At 40.4% G+C, this 12,945-nt stretch overlaps 1 protein-coding gene across 6 annotated transcripts in view; it reads right to left on the bottom strand.

Moving 5' to 3' along the window:
- The window catches only part of LOC109032241 (probable multidrug resistance-associated protein lethal(2)03659), a 105,217-nt gene that overhangs the window by 59,847 nt on the left and 32,425 nt on the right, over positions 1 to 12,945 (bottom strand). The gene's annotated exons all lie outside the window — the stretch shown is intronic.

The following is a 12,945-nucleotide window of genomic DNA, read 5'->3' on the forward strand; positions in this document are numbered from 1 at the left end:
GAAAAGGTAATTTTTCACATCCACTATTGTTACAGATAAGTCCTCATATGTTCCAAGAAAAATTCAAATTTTTTCGAAAGTTCCGAGAAAAAATTCCGAAATACGCCCCGATCTTGTTCCAAAAATCGACAAATTTGATCAAAAGAAATCATCAAATATTTTAATAAATAATTGGTCAAAGTGACTGAAAACCTCAAAATTCCGGAAAAGCGGAAAATTTCGAGGACTCCGGGAAAAGTCCCAATTGTTACAAAATCTGTCGTTCGGATCGTCAAACCCATGCCAAAAATCATTGATAATTTTTCCCGGACATTTCCGTCATTTTCCCTGACACTTCCTGGGTTTCTCTGACTTTGTAAAATTCCCTGACATTTCCCGGCATTTCCTGACGGTGGCAACCTCATAAGTGGCAGTAATGTTTCGTTTTCGGATGGAGCGAGCGCAACTCTGCGAACTTTCGCGAAGAGCGAAAAAAGGTTCTTATCGGCGTGAGAGGGTGACAAGAACCAACGAAAATAGACTCAACGAAGCGCGGAAATACTTATACAGAGACTGATAAAAAATAGAAGAAAGAAAACTAGAGGAAAAAACATTAAACTGATAATGTAAAAAGCGTCGCGCCCAAGAGGGTGATAGTGATAGCAAACAGGCAGGTTCGCATGAAAAAAAAAAAAAAAAAAAACACCGCATTCACACCGGCAAAAAAAGAACTTTCACCGGAAATTCACTTGATAAAATTCTAACTTTTCCCGCTGGTTCCGTTTCCGAATTTTCTTGGACGATTCATAGAGCTGAATATTTGCTGTTACGATAAGAACGTCGTTCATTAATATTCATCTAGCGCACAGTGGATCGAGTCAATGAGAGAGGTCGGACATGAATTTTTTTTCTTAGAATAAATAAGCATTCTGCTTGTAGCAATTCCTTACAATCAATAAACTAGGAGAAACAGGTTAATATTCCTGTTCTAATCTAACCAAGGAATTGAATGAGAATACCCTAGAGAAAATATTACCTTGCGGTGAGCTCACCATCACCTTGCGGCAAGGTATCGGCTTTGCCACCCTCTCCGAGCCCTATTCGAGGCCTCGCCGGGTCAGTTCGTGGAACTTAACGACTGGCAATAATTATGCATGGCAACGTTGGAGACAAAAATCGTACCCAACACGGAGTATTTCCCGATGCTGTGTCGCTTTTTTCGCGCCCTGCGTCTGGATTTGGGTCTACAGGGTTGTCATACGGTTTTATTCCCGGTCGTCGAGTTCCATGAACTAGCTCGGTGAGGGCTCGGATAGGGCTCGGAGAGGGCGGCAAGGCCGATACCTTGCCGCAAGGTGATGGTTAGCTCACCGCAAGGTAATATTTACACTAGGGTAGTAGTTACTTTCATAAAGATTTATTTACATATCTAAGCCGAAAAGTTTCCCGATATGTAAATAAATCTTTGGGTAAGTAACTACTATTCTCATTCAATTCTTTGGTTAGATTAGAACAGGAATATTAACCTGTTTCTCCTAGTTTATTCATGATTTTTTTTACTAAAACAGCAAATTTCGTTCTTAATTTCGTGAAATTTTAAAGTTTGAAAGGTGCTTTCGACAGTAATTTTTACGGGATAACCAATGGAACCACTTTTAAGACCTCCGCGTTTTGTAATAATGGAGTTACGAGCTTTTAAAGTTTCCAAATTTTGTCCGACTGCTCCCATTGACTTGTTCCATTGTGTGGCGGCTTGTTCGACCGGTAAGTTGCGGCGATGATTCCATCGACGATACGGGGGGGGGGGGGGGGGAGAGGAGGAGGAGAAGGTAATTTATTAAATTAGAGAAGAGAGAGTTGCAAAAAATTTCAACAGAATTATACTTCTAAAACGCACATGTTTTTATTGAGTTCGCGAGGAAAAACATTTTGAGGAGAGGTGGTAAATGTTGGAGATAAAAAATCCACACGTTTATTCCGGTTGACTGTTTGATCAGCAGTCCAAGAATGGACTAGTATATGGACTAATAGTATAGCTGGCTGGGATTTTGGGCGCAGCGCTGTTTATTTTGCTACCATTGACTCCGTTGTTTAGGTTGCTGAAGCTGGATCTGAAGTTTCCTGACACTTGAGTGAGCTTTTGCCGCTGCTTGGAAAGAAAAAAACCCCGAAAAACCAGCATGTTGGAGGAATTTTTTCAAAATGGCGGCGCATTTTCGCCCGACATCTTTAGTTCCAGATTCAGCGACCCCAAAACCGTAGAGAAGAAAAAACCAGCTATAAACCCGAAATTCCACTAGAGCCGAGCTTACGACAACTAATTTTAAAGTCTTCAAATCGTTGGTCAAGTATAAAAACATTCGATTCTCGCGGAAATTCTTTTAACTGAATTAGTAATTTTCAAAAGTAAACAAGTCCCATTCTGGATGAACCCTTTTACTTGTCACGTATTTTCTTCAAGGCTCACATGAGATTGGACTTCTTCTCGCTTGAAAACAATAATGATAGGTTAAAGTACTTCAGAATCAGGGTTTGAAACTCGGCATGAAGTCTTAGCAGCCATCTGGCCTGCAACTTTTTTCTTAAGGACCATCTCAGATTTCTTAGGGGCCAAAAAGAAAATGAAAATTGAATTGATAACACGACACGACGCACAGTGGATCGAGTCAATAGAAGAGGTCGGACAAAATTTTGAAACTTTAAACGGTTATAAAATCCGTGTATACAAAACTTTCAGGTTCTAAATGTTCTTCCATTGGTTTCCTCGTAAAATTTTCTTTTTTGAGCACCCCTTGAAATTTAAATGTGACGAAATAAACATCAAAATTAGCATTTTTAATAGTCTAATTGTCTCGATCCGCTGTGCGACGAGACACCTTGCAGAAAGCGCCGAAAAATCCCCAAAACGGAGTTTAACAACGATTTTCTTACTGTACTAAATGAAACTAGCGCAAGGTGTCTACTCAAACAAGTGGGCCAAAAATCAGTCCTTTTGCAGTACTTTTTCAGTACATTCCCAAAAAATTCAGTACCTCGACCTCCTCAATAAAAAATTCAGTACTTTTCAGTACCTCTACTCGACGAAATTTGAAGAATTTAAAAAATTTGAATTTCTCGCTCAAAGTGAGACAAAAATGACCAAAGGATGAAAACAATTCCGGACCTTTTGCGGAATTTCTGCACTTTTTCAGTACTTCCGGACCCCCCTTGAAAAATCGGTACTATTTCCGGACTTGTAGACACCCTGCTAGCGGCTAAGACTTGGTCGCTAGTTTCATTTCTCAGCGGCCAAAGGCGATTTCTCACCGGCAAATTGCTGTTTGGCCGACGCGGCGTGTGTTTCAAACACTGTTCAGAATCATGACTAACTTTTAAATAAACCATTGACCAGCGCATAAAATTGCAAAACGCCGTTTTCGGCGGCTCTTCTGAGTGTGGATCAGCGGGTCAGGGGTCAGCCTGACTGGCGCTTATCCACAACCCTTACGAAAGTTGAAGACGACCTTGACCCTAACTTCGACGCATGCCGACAATGACCTCTCGCCGAGGCAACATACTCGAACAACACAATTCGTGTAAGGACATAAGTTCATCGGGACTCAGGCGGCACTTACGCTGTTCTTCTGCCGAGTTGTTGGTTTATCGGATGAACGAACGGTCGAGTGAGGAGCACGTGCGGTCCCTCGGCCGGGTGAAGCCTTTTAAAAAAGCAGGAAAACGTAACGAAAGCCCAACGAAAATCAAAGTATCGTGATCTTCTTAGCCCGCTACACTGTAATGTTTATTGCAAAGGTCTACTGACATTCGAGCATTTCAGGGATCTATACTGCCGTGCTAGAGAAAAACGCCGTATGAACCTTAAGGCGTTGCCAAATTTATTTTGATAAAACGCGAATACCCTGGTAAATGTATGAATATTTTCCTCCCATTTTTCGGATAATTCAGTTCGCAATTTTACCCAAAAATTCTGAAAATTTAAAGGAAAACTATTTACATCTTTCCTAAAAAATAAACATTTTATCGAAGGAAATTTGGCAACTCTCGAATGCTCATACGGCGTTCTTCCTTAGCACGACAGTATCGTGGATTGTTGTGGACGATAAAGGCAGTAACGCATGCCGCAAGTTAGTAAGAAAAAGACACCCTATTTGCACCCTATCATTAAATTAGTCCAGTTTTTCGTTTTTTCCCCTTTCGCATGACAAGTAACCCGAGTTTCCTTGAATTACAGTATTGAAAGAATATACTGCTAGTAGTAAGAACGTCGTAAGAGCTATCAAGCGTTGCCTAATTTCCTTCGAAAAATCAGGAATTTTCAAGAAAATCAATGAACATTTTAATGAAACGAACTATGAATAATATATTACCACAGGAAGCCGACAAGGGGGGGGGGGGAAGGAGGAAATACCCATCAGTCATCGTTGGACAAAAAGGAGCGTTGACCTCCGAACTTCACTTTTGCTTCACTTGATTACCGGTGAATTGAACTTTAATACTTTTTGAACTGTGTTTTGGGTAACCTCAATGGAGGAACTCCCACCAAACGCGACCTCTAGCGAATAAAATTGGTAAAAACTTTCGGGTAGATTCCAATTCCTAACCAAAAAAAAAAAAAAAAAAAAAAAAACAAGTGCGGGGTCTAGGAAAACGATTTTGTCTTTGCCCTGCTCCACGGACCTTAAACTTTGGCGAGGACGCAAAGCCGGTCGGAGGTTTCTAATTCAATGATCCCTGTGATGAGTGTGATGACGTTCGTGCGATGAGCCATTTCGACGAGAGCCATTATTAGGCATTGTATTGTACGAGGAAGGGCGACCGAAAGCATGCACCTCGATTACGAGAGATAGTTTGTGGCACGAGGCAACCTCACGCGAAGTCATACTTAACACAAGACCACGACTGTCATCCTCAGTGGCCATCTCAGTGATCGCTCAACATTGTCTTCAGTTCCTACTACACCTACTAATCAAAGACTCCAAACCAGCACTTTAAGGGTCTGAAAATGGCCCCATTTTTTTTCCCCCTCTTTTTTTCACTAATTTTATAGACGAGAGTCTGCTAAAGAAGATGGTGTATCCACTCCAATATGTACACGGAAAAAACAAGACTAGTGTTGAGCACTACTGGCCGTTTAGTGGGGAGTAGTTGAGGGCTGGCGTCTAAGCGCTGTACAGCTCAACACCGGAAGGCAGTACAGGTGGGCACTGAACATGAGTAGTGCTAATCAGATGCCGCGAGACGTAGTTGCGCTTAACAGGTGTAAATTCACCCAAGGACGTCGGAGTCACCATAGCCTGGTGGTAACGCGCTGGTCTTCCACCGGCGCAATCCGAGTTCGATCCCAGGCGGAGGCGTTTCATATTTTACGCTCGCTCCAAAGTCACTTTAGGGCTTGACACTACTTCTTCCTTAGTGACCCAGCCTCGAGCTGTTTAGTGCCCAGCACTCCTCTGACTTGGTGGCTCCATTTGACCTAACCCTCGTTAGTGTCCAGCACTAACATGTAGGTCCCAACCCTAAGCTCGTTTTTTCCGTGTAATTGTCATGATCACAAAAACCAGGGTAGCCAAAGAATTTAGAAAATTAAAATCCCCGACATTTCTCTGATTTCCCTGACACATTTTGGTGAAATTCCCTGATAATAATTGGAGATGTGACGGATGGTTAAGAAGGCAAAATTGAAAATAATTTCAGGCAAAATTTCTTGTTCAAAATCTCAAACCCATTCTAGAGAGCAAAAAAAGGTGATTTAACAAATTTTCCCTGACATTTCCCGGTTTTCCCTGACTGTGGCAACCCTTCAAACAATTGAACGCAGCATCAGCATTACAGCAGAAATCGTGAGAGAGAAATGCGTGGGGATGTTGGTTGGTTTCCTTCCAAAAAATTTTAACAGCAGTCAAGAATTTCAAACCTTTTAATGAAGATTATGACTGGGCAGTATTGCTTAAAACTTTATCTATTTCATGCTACGCGCCACGCGCCTGAGGAAGCGATTTTTGTCATGATGATAATAGGGAGACAATCATTAAAGTTTAAAATCTAAATATCATATGTATGCTGTATATTCATTGTTGGATTAAAATTAATCCGCACCTGCGCATTGTAATGGGCGCGGATTGTTGGCGGGTGATCATATTTCTGCCAATCAAAGCAAAAACGTCGTAACTTTATCCCAGATATTGCAATTATACTCAACACACACTGCTCCACTACACAAAACCCCGATCAACTCTAAGATTCATTTTTACTCTTTGAATGGGCCTGTTGCATGCAAGAGATACAGCCGCGCGAATAGACTTTTTAGAGGTTAAATGACACGAAAATTACGATGGTCACATTAAAAAAAGTCTGAAATACACTCCTTACTGCGCAATTTGCGTCGTTAGGAACGCGCTTTTTCAAATTTCCCGCGTCTGGGGGCAGTTTTCTAATCACCGGAAACGAGCAAACGGCGGGCTCGGTGATTTCCGGAAGATGCCGAGTCGTTGTTGTTGTTGTTATTTTTTCCTTCAGTTTGTTTACAAACCCAACGTGATCTCTTATAGTGGTCCATATACGCTTTATGCGGTAACCAAATCGATCAACTTTTAAATATCCAACGCAATCCTTCTACATTTCATTTCACGATACCACGAGCTCCGATTTTTAGGTTATGTTGTCAGTTTTAGTTGACCGGAAATAGCCGCGAGTTGCCGTTAATTGTTTTCGTTAGAAAACTGCCCCCAGACGCGGGAAATTTGAAAAAGCGCGTTCCTAACGACGCAAATTGCGCAGTAAGGAGTGTATTTCAGACTTTTTTAATGTGACCATCGTAATTTTCGTGTCATTTAACCTCAAAAAAGTCTATTCGCACGGCTGTATCTCTTGCATGCAACAGGCCCATTCCCAATGGTACATCACAGCCACTCTGCGAAAATAATGAATGAGTATATTCATGTACTTGAGCGTTTTGTTGGTAAATATGAGCGGTGTAAAATGAAGTTATACGGTGTTTTTGCTTAGGATGACAGCTTTACGGGTCATCGGCAGTGACAGCGCAAGAGAGTGCGCGCGCAAGTATCGCTGGCCAGGCGTACGATTAAGTAATAATAGTTTCATTCCGAGAGAAGAATTACCCGGTGGGTAGGGTGTCCCTTATTTTTGAAATTTGAGAAAAGTTAAGCTCCCCAGGTCTCAAAACGTGCTATGAGGTGTACAAATAAGGAATGTTTTTTGGAAAAAATTTTAAAAAAATTTTTAGGACTCTCTCAAGCGCCCTAAAGGGCGTTAGTCGAAAATGTTCATTTCTGGTAGAGTGGATAGTCAATCCTAGGTGAAATTGACGAATTAACGCCTGTAAGGCGAAAATTTGGTCCGTTTGGTCGTATCTTTGATCGTTCAGCCGGTAAACCGACTTAAATGGGCGGGAAGTCGAGCCGCGGCCGCGCGACGCGCGCGGCTGACCGAGACACGCGGCCGGCGGCCGCGCGCGGCGACGCGCGTGGGTTGTGAGTGAGGAACATGTACTCATACACAGCTAAACGTAGTGCAGGAAGCAACGATGGGGAGGCTGCAAAAAAAGACGAAAAAAAGAAACGGGGCGTTTCGTAATATTAACTTCTCATGCTCAACTGGAAATAAAGAAAAATAAAAACATAAATAAATAAATTATTAAATAAATAAATGAAAATAAAAGGCTAAACACGAGTTGTTGATTCGCTGTTATTGCGAGACGGAGACTCAATGTTGTTCTTCAGAGGGAGGACAATTAAAATTCTGATAAGGCTCTTAAAAATTAATATAAATTATTCAATGTTTAAAAACGTCTTCGGCATGAAATTAGTTAAGCGTACCATCGTGTCCATCGTCCAACTTGCGTAGTAACATATTTTTGGCAACAAAAGCAATATTAGATAGTTTAACAAAAGTCAAAGATTATCAAAATTTTTCGATGTCATTAGCTAGAATTTTTTTGGATATTTTATGAACATTGTTTGTGAAGTGAGACGATACTTGTAGTAAATCTTGAAATCTTGCTCACTTTCAACTTTCTTATTAAATTTTTGCATCAATTTGACGGCCCTTTCAGTATGGTCCTTCACAACTTCATTTAATAAGGCTCGGTGGATGAATAAGGCGATTCACGCTCTGAAGATGTGGATGTTTAGAAATTAGTTCCCCCTTACAGGAGAGAAACAAAAAGGAATTCTTCACGTTAATATTTTTTATTGTTAAGGTGTATATAAAATATCCGTTTCGTTCTCCCCATTCTGCTGGCGCTCCCAAAAATGACCTTCAGCTCATTGAAGACTTAGTAGAATTTGAAAAATTTGATCCTTTAGCAGGAGGCGAGCTCTACAGAAATTTTCAAATCACTAATGGTACTTGAGTGAAGTGCTCGTCCCTCTGTCTCTTTTCGATAAGAGAATTTCGTCGGAGAAGAAGATGCTGTGTGTTTATAATTTAAAACATAATTCAGGCCTCCCTGCCCCACTCAGACGTCGAGATGCTCTGCCTGAGGAATTCACCAGACTGACTGATTTATTTACAAAAAATAGCATGGCTTTTTGTTGACATTCTTGGTATTTCATCGGCATTTTTAGATATAGACCCAGTATATTGGCCAGAAAGCCCGGAATACATACATATGTACCAAATTGTTTTAGCCCTTGAAGTAGTGAAGGACCATACTGAAAGGGCCGTCAAATTGATGCAAAAATTTAATAAGAAAGTTGAAAGTGAGCAAGATTTCAAGATTTACTACAAGTATCGTCTCACTTCACAAACAATGTTCATAAAATATCCAAAAAAATTCTAGCTAATGACATCGAAAAATTTTGATAATCTTTGACTTTTGTTAAACTATCTAATATTGCTTTTGTTGCCAAAAATATGTTACTACGCAAGTTGGACGATGGACACGATGGTACGCTTAACTAATTTCATGCCGAAGACGTTTTTAAACATTGAATAATTTATATTAATTTTTAAGAGCCTTATCAGAATTTTAATTGTCCTCCCTCTGAAGAACAACATTGAGTCTCCGTCTCGCAATAACAGCGAATCAACAACTCGTGTTTAGCCTTTTATTTTCATTTATTTATTTAATAATTCATTTATTTATATTTTTATTTTTCTTTATTTCCAGTTGAGCATGAGAAGTTAATATTACGAAACGCCCCGTTTCTTTTTTCGTCTTTTTTTGCAGCCTCCCCATCGTTGCTTCCTGCACTACGTTTAGCTGTGTATGAGTACATGTTCCTCACTCACAACCCACGCGCGTCGCCGCGCGCGGCCGCCGGCCGCGTGTCTCGGTCAGCCGCGCGCGTCGCGCGGCCGCGGCTCGACTTCCCGCCCATTTAAGTCGGTTTACCGGCTGAACGATCACAGATACGACCAAACGGACCAAATTTTCGCCTAACAGGCGTTAATTCGTCAATTCCACCTAGGATTGACTATCCACTCTACCAGAAATGAACATTTTCGACTAACGCCCTTTAGGGCGCTTGAGAGAGTCCTAAAAATTTTTTTAAAATTTTTTCCAAAAAACATTCCTTATTTGTACACCTCATAGCACGTTTTGAGACCTGGGGAGCTTAACTTTTCTCAAATTTCAAAAATAAGGGACACCCTACCGGTGGGTGACAGGGATTTTGGCATTGCCTTCGATTTATGCGCCACGCCGACGCCAAGCGGTTGGGTTGAATCGCTTTTAAAAACCCATTACGCCGGAAAAATTCCATGTGCAGAGGGCTATCAAACAATATCGCCTAACTGACAATTTTGGCAAAAAAGAATTAGCGACTTTGGCGCATTCTCCGGTGTGGAATACGCAAGCTGATGATTTTAGTTTTTTTTTCTTTCTTTCTTTTTTTTCAAATTCTATGGGTGAACGCTTAAATGACGCTGCAATGTGCGCAAAAATTACAAATTTAACCTTAAAATTCTTCTTCTCTTGCTATTTTAGTGGCTTTTACTCCAGTAGAGGAGCCTACAGCCATCTAGAGACACTTAACCTCAAAATTACAGAAATAGTGAGTTTTCTCTTCCTTCTGCAAAATCGTCACTTTGCAGATGGACAATATTGTTCGTTAGCCATCGATATGTATATTGAAACAATACTTATTTCCAATTTTTGCAGGTTGGAAAAATTGATAAATGTACCTACCAAACATTCTTAGATTTCATCAAGCAACATTGTTCACAAAATTTAATGTCCAAATTTTAAATTCCTCTTTTTATTCAGCCTCGAAGTTTTTTAAAACGAATTCATACTTCAAATCTGAGCTAACGCCTTTTAAAAACAACAAGAGTCGATTAAAAATGAACCAAAGAGATTAAATCTACAAATTTAGAACATTTCCTCCTCAAACATCAGGAAAACTTTCGGAATTTTAATGTAAGATAAAGTTGATGACGATTTATGCCGGAGATGACAATTGACCTGCGACATAGCTAGTATTTAAGTAATTGGCGGGAGTTGCATAATATACTGCTTTAATAAATGTTGGCAACAATGATAAATATAGATGCGTTAAAAGAATAGCAAACTACATTCGCTCCCAATTGCTTTCTCGTGTTTTACCCGATTTTTTTTTTGGGTGTAAGCTTCTTTGTCAACCGGATCAACGTCGACGCAACAAATGCCGCACAATCCCGTTCATCTTCATTTGTTATTTCTAAGTTGGCACCATTGACGAAAATTAAGTTTACCAAAGAAAAATGAGAAACAAATATATTGCCACTTAAAAGCCATGAGTATGCGTTCTGAGTTCGCTTCGATGTCGGAAACCACTGGCTTGTCTCATTCGAAATGCGTAAGGCGCCTGGATGCAACTATTCGACCTCAACGGTTGTCCGTGTTGCAGATGCGAAAAAGTGAAGGCGTTTTGACTTTCCTTGCCCGCCAAGCAGCGACGCGACGCGACGCGACACTCGCTTTTCGAGGTGGCAAGTAAAACTGTTGGAGATATCCAGTGAGCAATGAAAGAGAAAAGAGAAGATGTGAAAGAGAGGAATCAAGACTGGTGGAGGAAAAATTCGAAATTTTTCGAAACTCTTTACAAATTGTCGCCGATAATCTAAAGGTATGAGCTCTCCGACTCCTCAAATTCTCATTTTTTCGCTGTTAAATTAAAGAATCCATGGAGCCATTTTCCATTATCCTCTGGCGACCAACAGGTAGTTAGTAATCTTAAGATGAGCCCTCATCTTTCTTTTTGAATTATGTACCGAATTTATACTCGCCGCAAAGTCAAAGATCCGTCAAAAATTGAGCTGCGTAGCGACCAGGAGAGTTTTCTACATAGAACTAGCCAGCTCACTTATTTCCGTGCGTAAATGGAAAGAAATTCATCGACTCCTAGATAAAGAACGAGCCTCTAAAACTTCTTGAAGTCATAGGGTAAGCCAATGGCTGTTACAGATTATACAAGTAAAATATTTTCTTGAAGGCCGGTCCACACAGGCCGGCATGGTTCTATGCCGTTTCATCGAGCTGGTAGAAAGAGATAAAATAAATAAAATAGCATGAAACTCATTGGTATACATATGAGATCATTTTAAATCAAACGATATCGCGGCGCATTTGGCAAAAAAGTGTACGTGAAAAAAATGAGTAAGATTAGTAGCAAATGTAACTGCTTGCTTTAAAACATCAGTCCCGTACCGTCTGAAGAAAAATAACCAATCAGAAAAATAAAATTAGTAAAGCGGAAATTTTTTAGAGGCCACGTTTGGCCAAGATCTTCATTTCTTAAAGGCAATGCCCCATTTTCTTGGCGCAATGTCGCGTGTGGGTTTGAAACACTGGTAAACACCAGGATTTTTCCTGAGATTTTTAATAGAGCAAAATATAGCGACTACTCTGATAGTGAGCAGCAAGCATTCGAACATCTCAAAAGTTGCCAGTTTATGGCGAAACTAACGATTTCATCAGACGCAGTTGTTGCAAAGAACTCCTGAAATTGTAAGTAGACTTAGAAAATATAATCGAGCGCTTGAATGACACATGCATTACGCAAGGAAGAGTCCTCATTCGGCTGAAGGGAATTGTGTCATTGTGAAGATAGCACACGAGGGCTTGGGACTTGGGACGGAGAATGCGAAAACGTATCTGGTTGATTATCGAGTTGAAATGCTCTGAGCTCCACGAGGATGTCTGAATATGAAGCTTGTTATCAGAGAGAGAAAAGTTAACCGTTAACGTGTTCACTTCGAGCGATTCACTCGTTTTAGACAATTCTGGAGACGACGGAGATAAGAGATAATGGTGCTTTTTATGGTTCGCTTAGAATAAAATCACTGCACTAGACCACATCTACATTTTGAGAGAAATTCATCCTAATTTACCGCACAGGATGAAAGGGACTGTCAAAATTTTTAGACTCCGCATTTGTTCCTAGCTGCCCACACTAAAAAAAAGTCTCTCGGATCCTCAGTCCTGCTGACTCTTTTTGACAAGAAAAAAACACTTTTAATTTAATCAGATTTTTGCTTGAATCAAAAGGAAATTCGCTTAAATTCAGAGGCTTGGCTCTCGATTCGAGCAAAACTCCGATTCAACCCAGAGTGTTTTTTCTTGTCAAACGTTTCAAGAGTCTGGACTCTGAATCCAAGACTTTTATTTCCGGTGCATCCAACGTGTCTAGGGTATCCCGGGATTGAGAGACGTGGCCCCACAGATTTCCAGAGAAGTGTTAGGTTTTTTACTTTCTCGCTCCCCTAGGGTAGAGAGGAAGTATTGTCAACCTCCAAGAAAGAAAAAAAAAAAGTTGAAATTTTTTCTTTTCGGCGACGGTTATTAATTGACCGGACAACGAGAAAAACGGTTAGGACCCAAACTTTTAGCTCTGAATTCTTAAAACTCAAACTCTGAAAACTTAAGGAATTCGCAAAAATGAGTGCGAGGCATTCTGTCGTCTTGGAAATTGTAATTTAAAGATCAATTTTTCGGTACGTAACAAAGTGTTAAAATAGTGCTCG

This window comes from Bemisia tabaci, chromosome 7 (genome assembly GCF_918797505.1).
Source record: "Bemisia tabaci chromosome 7, PGI_BMITA_v3".
Classification (NCBI taxonomy): Eukaryota; Metazoa; Arthropoda; class Insecta; order Hemiptera; family Aleyrodidae; genus Bemisia; species Bemisia tabaci.